The following is a 9,079-nucleotide window of genomic DNA, read 5'->3' as shown; positions in this document are numbered from 1 at the left end:
AGGGGAAACTGGCTCTAACACTCATAAGCCTGCCCCTAACAATACACTCACTCCAGGAGGCATTAATTCCCAAATCTCTATCAGCTGGGAATCTAGCATTCAGAACACCTAAATTTATGGGAGACACCTGAATCAAACTACCACAGACCCCCTAGTGAAATTCAATGTTAAAATAGACATGAAAGCAGAAAGAGAACTAGTTGGGAAAAAGAAGGGAAACAGTGGAAGGGAGAGAAGGACAAGAAAAGGTAATGTGGAGTGAATATGATCAAAATGCACTATGTACCTGTATTAAAAGGTCACAATGCCCAAAAGCTGGCCATCATGCCAGAATGTTCTACCATGAGCTCTTACATAGCCCTCCCTCCAGAGGAACCCTGACTGCTGTAGCCAACATTGCCCCCTTATTGGCACAAAGAAGTTCGAGTGGTCATCACCCCATTTCCATAGCAGCAGTTAGGGTGGCTTCTGAGAGGGAAGATTGAGATACTATCTATGGCTATGCAGAGAGGTGGAGGGGGAGGACTTTTGATATGTGACTATATTCTGAAGATGACAAAGAAGGTGACCCCATTTCCTCCTTCCTGGTCTAAGTGATCACCCCCCCACCCCCCACCGCAGGCTGGCTTGGCGGGCTTTTTGGAACTGCACAGTACTGGACCAGCCAGCACTTTTGTCTTTGTTTAAGCTTACCAATCATGGATTCTGGATGAGTGGGCTTCCTTCATTCAATTAAAGTCTGGCTTCCCACTAAACAGTGGATTTTCCAGTTCTGGAATTCCTTCCTCCCTGAGGAATCTGTGTTCTCTCCACTTTCTTTACCTCTTACTTTGAAATAAACTATTCCTTAAAAAAAAAAAAAAAAATATATATATATATATATATATATATATATATATATATATATATATATGTATATATATATATAGATAGATAGATAGATAGATAGATAGATAGATAGATAGTAGTAGGCCAAAACAAAGTAAAATGGAGTGCATTGTTAAGGTGGCCTGACTACAGAAATGATTGATATGCAAATTAACACACTTGTTTGCTCGCTTACCCCTCCCCTTGGCTATGAGAACTATAAAATGGAAATAAAATCTCAGCTTGGGGCCTGAGCTTCTATGGAGGGCTACCTCAAAGCTCCTTGGCCCCTGGGTAATAAATAAAATACTTTCTCTCATCCTGGCGTTGGAGTGATCTTTCCAGAGAATTTCTACACTACAGCTGCCTCTCAAGTGCTGGGTTAAGGTTTACACCTGGGCTCTCCCATCTTCCTATCTTATCATGTCTATAACAGGTAAGGGCCCAGGCGTGGTGGCGCACACCTTTAATCCAAGCACTCGTGAGGCAAAGGAAGGAGGATCACTGTGAGTTCGAGGCCACCCTGACACTACATAGTGAATTCCAGGCTAGCCTGAGCTAGAGTGAGGTCCTACCTTGAAAAAAAAAGGTAAGGGGTAGTCTCTTGACTAGGTAATCTTAGATTTAGTTAGATTAACTCTTTGTCTATATGTGGGGGGGCGGGTCATATACTCACCTGCAGCAGGGAATACTTGCCTACTCTGGCTGGAATGGAACATGGGGTGTTCTGCTCTATTGCTCTTCCACCTGGTCTTGTTGTGAGCTGAGTCTCTACTGATGCTTAAGCTTTCTGGGCGGTGACTATTCTTGGGCCTCTGCTCTGGGAAGGGACTGGAATGATGGGTGTATATGGCCATGCTCAGCTGTCTCTGTGGGACATGAAGATTTGAACTCCGAACTCTGGCAGTCTCGGGCTCCCTCATGTCCTCATGCTGAAGCAAGGCACACAGGAAGGAGGTGCGCCCCTAACCCCTGAGCCATCTCTCCAGTTCTTAATTATGTTTTGGGTCCTTTAGAATGTCTTGTTCCCACCCAGGCCAGAGATAAAACTCAAATTAACTTTCTCTCAACAAAAGCCCAATCCTTCCATCCCCTTTCTTTTCATACGGTATTTTAAATCCTATGGAGAAGCCATTATGTTTTCTTTTCTTTAAAAAAATTTTTAAAATATATTTTATTTATCTATTTGTGTATGAGAGAGAAAGGGAGAGGGCAGTCATGCCAGGGCCTCCAGCCACTGCATACGAACTCCAGATGCATGTGCCACCTTGTGCATCTGGCTTATGTGGGTCCTGGAGAGTTGATCCGGGATCCTTTGGCTTTGCAGGCAAATGCCTTAACCGCTAAGCCATCTCTCCAGCCCTATGTTTCCTTTTCTAATGTTCCCAGGCAAACAGGAGGTTGGGTTGATCCTTCGGTGACATCCAAGCCTAATATCTGCCTAGACACCTATCATGAAGAGACAGAATGTAGGGAAAGGAAAAGGTAGGCTTAGCAGTAAAATTCTGCCAGCAACTGCCTGGAAGGAACATAAGTAAACTCACTAATGGGAAAATTCTTCCTCTCCCCTTCCTGATGTGTCTTCAGAGGTACCAGCTTTCAAGAGGGTGGTCTTCTAGCCTGGTGACAGACCTAGTTGTATTAACACTTCCCCTTCCTACCCCCCAGAAAGGATCTCATGTAGGCCAAGCTGAGTTGAACTCCGTATAGTTAAGAATGACCCTGAATTTCTTCTCCTCCTGCCTTCACCACCCAGTTGATGGTGTGGGGTTCCCCGGAGGGATCCCCGCTCAGGGCGGTCTACGGGACCCCAAGAACACTCACGCAGGACGCTCTCAATGCAAACCGCACGAGGTTTATTGAATCCGATGCATCGGGGCTCAACACAGATTCCTCTCGCAGGAGGGGTGAAGAGCCCCTAGCAACGGGTTTGGTCAGCTTATAAAGGCTAAAACCACAGGTATACATATTCATAGGGGCTTTCCAGCCGTGGGTCCCTTTGATTGGGTGGGGCCCACGGGGCGGGCTCGAGTCTGGGGGCTTCAGATATGTGTTGACCGTTGATTGGTTGTGTCCAGGTGGGGAGTTATCTTAGTGAGGAACTAGGAGTTGTTTGTTCAGCTCGAGTCCCTGGAATTTAGGCATTGTATAAGGCGCACAAAAGGTCAGGTTCCTCATGGTATGCTTTTTACAAAATGGAGGCGGTTGTAAAATGGCAGTTCTGCGGTTCAATGCAGCAGCAAGCAAGCCTTATTACAGAAGCTTAAAAAGGCAGGTTAGCAGAGCAACTAGAAAACAGGGCAACTTTTATCCTTTCAATGGAATCACATTTATACACTAGCACACCTGCTTTATGCAGTGGTGGAAGTGGAACCCAGGGCCTCATGCGTGCTACCACACTCTACTGTAAAACCCATGGAAAAATACCAGGAGCCCAAAAACAGCCCCAGATGCAGACAGCCTTGTGACCCCCAGATGCAGACAGCCTTGTGACCCCCAGATGCAGACAGGCATGACCACAAACTCCGCCTAATGTACTATAGATAACCCTGTCAGGATGCTTCCGAGAAGAAAAAAAAAAAAAAGAGGATCCCCACCGACTCCAAGTCTATTAATAAGTAACCAGTAACCAGTGCTGGGACTGAAATCATGCTTCTGCTTCTGTAAACCTGCTTCTGCTCTCCCTAACTCTATAAAAAGAGACCCTTCCCCTTGCCCGGCGCACTCAGCCTCTCGAAGGACTGGAGTGCCCGCAGGCGCCTGTGTAAACAATAAAGCTGCCTCTTGCCTTTGCATCCAGTGGCTCGGTCTTGGTTCTTGGGCGCGGGTCTCCCACCACGGAAGATTCCCCCTCCCCCGGGAATCTTACACTACCAACTGAGCAATATCCCTGGGCCAGCTGCATTAACCTTTTTTTTGTTTTGTTTTGTTTTGTTTTTTGTTTTTTGAGGTAGGGTCTCGCTCTAGCCCAGGCTGACCTGGAATTCAGTCTATAGTCTCAGGTTGGCCTCGAACTCATAGAAATCCTCCTACTTCAGCCTCACAAGTGCTGGCATTAAAGGCATGCGCCACCACACCAGACAGTTGCATGAACTCTTAAGGGAGGGAACAATAATATGTTATTGTAATCTTATGTTTGGATGTTACCAAGGAATTGGGAGGTAGGCTCAGTCCAAAGCTGATTTTGAGGCAGTCCATCCTGAACAGTTTTCAAGCCAGTTAATGCTTGTCTATTACTCAACAGAGCCACATAACAGGAACACAGAAGCTTGGGAAGTGTCACTTTCTATCTACCCAAAGGCCTCTCACCCACTCCTTCCCCATGCTGAGAATCTAACCCAGGGCCCCCTGTGTGCCAGGCACGTTTTCACCACTCACTAAGCTATAACCCTTGTCCATTCTTTCATTCCCCACTTGGTGCGTATTCACATATATGTACAGATGTGCACATACATTCAGAGGCCAGAGAAAAACATCGGGTGTCTTCCTCTATCACTTTTCCACCTTGTTTCCTTGAGTCTCTCACTGAACCTTGAGCTGCTGGTTTGTTTGTTTGTTGTTTTGTTTGTTTGCTTTTTTAGTCAGAATGGCTGACCAGTAAGCCGTAGTGATTTTCCTGTGTCTGCCCTTCTCAGGACTGGGGTTATACACATGCATGGCCACACCTGACTCTTTACACACAAAGAGGAGGAGAGAGTATGGGTATGCCAGGCCCTCTTGCCACTGCAAATGAACTCCAGACACATGTGCCACTTTGTGCATCTGGCTTTAATGGGTACTGGGCAAGTGAACATGGACAGGCAGGCTTTGCAAGCAAGTGCCTTTAACTAGTGAACCATCTCCCCGGCCCACCCCATGACTTTGCTGACGGGACAGAATCTTATGTGGCCCAGATTGGCCTGCAGGGCTGAGGAGCAAGCTCAGGGCTCCACGCATGCTAGGCAAGCACTCTTCCCACGGCACTACATCCTCAGTTCCCTCACGCATTCTCTATTGCATCTGTATGAACATCAGCTAATTATCTGGAAATGTCCATCCCAAGCCTCCACAGCAAAGTCTACACATATTCCCTAACACCCAATACATTGGTACAGAAACTCACCCAGATCCAAAACATATTTGTCTTAAATAGGAAAGGTTCTACCTGGGAAGTTATAGAACCATTTTCCCCTTTCCTCTTTACCATCTATTCTCCACTGTAAAAATAAAAGTAGCTTCTCCTTCAATTGTATTTGAGGAAAATGTCAGACACTTGGAAGAAACGATCCCTGTAATTTTCAGGTGCTCATACCAAATGTACAACTAGATGTGTAAAGAGAGCAAAATGTTATATTCTCTACATTTCTTTTTTTTTTAATTTATTTACTTGAGAGCGACAGACACAGAGAGGAAGACAGATAGAGGGAGAGAGAGAGAGAGAATGGGCGCGCCAGGGCTTCCAGCCTCTGCAAACGAACTCCAGACGCGTGCGCCCCCTTGTGCATCTGGCTAACGTGGGACCTGGGGAACCGAGCCTCGAACCGGGGTCCTTAGGCTTCACAGGCAAGCGCTTAAACGCTAAGCCATCTCTCCAGCCCTCTACATTTCTTTATATCAAGCTTTAAAGAAAAATAAGTAAATTCCTTGTAGGAGCACACACACACACACACACACACACACAAAAGGACTGAAACACTTGCTTAAGCAGATGGGGATGATAGAAACAGGACGCTCTGCAGGTCTGAATAGCAGGACCCTGGGCCTGCATTGTTGAGCAAATTCCTTAAGGGCGGATAAGCTAGCTGGCGTACCTCACACACCCCGCCCCGCCCCAGGCGCTCCCTATAACTGACCAACAGACCTGTTCCCAAGTGCATTTTGTTTTTTCTTCCCTATAATCTTCTAAGAATAGAATGTCCCTGCTGTAATGCACCAAATTCCTCTTTTTGTTTAAAATTACTTTTATGGCTGTCACCCTAACATGTGAGTTGCGATTTGTGGTTTAACTCCAATCCTGTTTTTTTTTTTTTTTTTTTTTTTTTGGTTTTTCGAGGTAGGGTCTCACTCTAGTCCAGGCTGACCTGGAATTAACTCTGTAGTCTCAGGGTGGCCTTGAACTCATGACCATCCTCCTACTTCTGCCTCCAGACTGCTGGGATTAAAGGCGTGCGCGCCACCACACCCGGCTCAATCCTGTTTTTACAATCAACATTTTGTAGGTTTTTTTTTTTTTTTTCCCCAATAAAAGCTGACACTCAGAGCAGCTGGGACTGCTCTCAGAGATCCTGCCCTTTGATATGCAGTGCCACTGAAAGGCCCAAGAATTCAGAAGCCCAGAAATACTATCACGCTCCAAGGGGAGCTTAAGCGGGCCCCTGCATACCTCAAACTCCAGGCTTTACTCCCTGTTGTAAGTAAAGAATCCCTCTTCTCATTATATCAGAGCCCGCTCCTAATATAAAACAAGGTAAAAAGGGCATGAGATAGCCCTCAAGGATGGGAAATGAGTAATGAAGTGAACCACTTATTGGTTTCTGTAAATAGCCTGCACCGTAAGCCTTAATAGCCCACACCATAAGCCGTAGCAGCCTGCCTCAGACCACCAAGGTCATAGGAGACTGATACCACACTCTGCTACTCCCACCCAAGGACTTGCGCAAATGCTGACCACCAAGGTCATAGGAGACTGACTGGTCCACGAGGGGCTTGAACAAATTAAACTAATTGGCTTAGAAACTATGGAGTGGCCCAAACTGACTGGCTCGCACCCCACGGGCTCCTGATGTTAAAAAAATGATTGGTCTAATGTACAGGCTTTGTTAGAAACCCTATAAAAGCTGTCCCGTTCCTGCATTCGTGGCTCTGCAGTCCTCTACCCCTGCGTGGTGTACGACTGTGGGCCCCAGCGCGCTTGGAATAAAATCCTCTTGCTGTTTGCATCAAGACCGTTTCTCGTGAGTGATTTGGGGTGTCGCCATTTCTGGGCAGAGTGTGGGGTCCTCGTTCTGGGGGGTCTTACACCACACGTGTGCGTGCGCTGGTTCACACCCAGCACTTTGTGAGTTAGTGGTCTTATTTGTGTGACGCTGGGCCCCACTACAGATGACTCAACTCTCAAGGCATGGCTGATACAAAGATTAGGCGGGCTAAAAGAGAAGGGGTGTCTTTGCCTATACTCAGTGCTTGTTGAAAAAGAAAAAAACATGGTACACTGCTATTTTGGTGAAAGAACCTCTGATGTGGCCCACACACATAGGTGATCTTGTAGTTGCAGCAAATGAGTTAGCAAAGCTTAAAGAAACTATTTTAAGGCATGGATTACATTATACTGCAGTGGCTTATGATAAAATGACAATACAAACAGCATAGTTACATGAGAAAAGGTGGCCGGTGGCCGTTGTGGCACACACCTTTGATGACAACACTCAGGAGGTAGAGATCCAGCCTGGGACTACAGAGTCAGTGCCAGGTGAATCTGGGCTAGAATGAGCCCCTACCTCGAAAAACGACAAAACAACGGTAATAAAAAAAAAAAGAAAAGAAAAAGAAAGAAAGGAAGCAAGTAACGAAGGAAGGAAGGAAGGAAGAAAGACAGAAAAGAAAGAAAGAAAGAGAGAAAGAAAGACTGGAAAAGAAGAAAAAAGAAAAAAAAAATGTGGCTGAGATCTGGAGTGTGGAATGAACCAGAAAGATCCAGGCAGCATTCCAGATAGAACCTAGAGCACCAGCCTGTGAAATCCTGCTACTGCCACCTAGTGGACATGTAAACTATACACACCTTCTGTTACAATCCTGAGCATTAAACTCCTGAGCCTCTGGGCCTCATCTATGAGTTGAGATTAATGCCTTCCTGAAAGGGGCCTGGACAGGGTCAAAAGACAGTGTTTGCACACTGCCAGTAACATGTCAAGGTCTCAGTAGATGATTATCTACGCAGAGGAAAATGAAGCATGATAACCCTTGCAAGTGTGCTCTGCTGCACCAGCAATCACAAGTGTATCAGTACGACAACCAAACACACTGTACAGGGCCCACCTGTGTGTGGCCCTCAAGGCCTTTCCTCCTCCAGTGTTTCTTTGCTGACTGGCCTAAGATCGGTGCTGCTGGTGAGGTATTCTCAGACTTAAGTATTTTATGTATTCTTCAATCTAGACATCTGCTTTGACTTCTCTCATAAAGTCTTTCTTGGACACAAGGCTGGCTGATTAAGCAAAGAACTGTCCACAGTGGCACACTGGGTCCCAAATCCTTGCCTTTTGGACATCCCTGTGACCATGGAACTGGGGTTCTCTTTTGTGTGTTCTTAGTCTTGTGTATAAAATAATTAGAAATCAAGCCATGCATGGTGGCACACATCTTTAATCCAAGCACTTGGGAGGCTAAGGTAAGGATCACCAGTGAGTTGGAGGCCAGCCTGAGACTACACAATGAGTTCCAGGTCAGCCTGGGCTAGACTGAAACCTACCTTGAAAAAACAAAACAAGTCAGGTGTGGTGGTGCACACCTTTAATCCCAGCACTTGGGAGGTAGAGGTAGGAGGATTATTGTGAGTTAGAGGCCACCCTGAGACTACATAGTGAATGCCAATTCAGCCTGAGCTAGAGTGAGACACTACCTCGAAAAACCAAAATTTAAAAAAAGAATTCAAAAATGAAGTCATAAGGAAGTTTGAAGACCATTTTAATTTTTTTTTTTTTTTTTTGGTTTTTCGAGGTAGGGTCTCACTCTGATCCAGGCTGACCTGGAATTAACTCTGTCATCTCAGGGGGGCCTTGAACTCATGGCAATCCTCCTACCTCTGCCTCCCGAGTGCTGGGATTAAAGGCGTGCGCCACCACGCCCGGCTGAAGACCATTTTATTAGTGTTTTAGAGAAAACCCACAGGGCAGGCAAGCTGTAAATCCTGGCAGCTCTAGAAGGGAGATGGAGAAGAGAAAAAGAGAACATCATGTCTTTTAAATTAGAATACAGGGCTAGAGAGTTGGCCCAGATAAAGACACTTGCTTGCAAAGGTTTGAGTCCTCAGTACCCACATAAAGCCAGATGCAGAAAGTGGTGCATGCACCTGGAGTTTGTCTGATGCCTCTTTCTCTTTGTCTATCTCTCTTAGATAAATATAAATATATTTTTAAATATTTTATTTATTTAATAGAGAGAGAGAGAGAGAAAGATGCAGATAGAGAGAAAGACAGAATGGGCACGCCAGGACCTCCAGCCATTGCAAACAAACTCC

The sequence above is a fragment of the Jaculus jaculus genome, chromosome 1 (assembly GCF_020740685.1).
Source record: "Jaculus jaculus isolate mJacJac1 chromosome 1, mJacJac1.mat.Y.cur, whole genome shotgun sequence".
Classification (NCBI taxonomy): domain Eukaryota; kingdom Metazoa; phylum Chordata; class Mammalia; order Rodentia; family Dipodidae; genus Jaculus; species Jaculus jaculus.
This window is presented reverse-complemented; position numbering follows the sequence as displayed.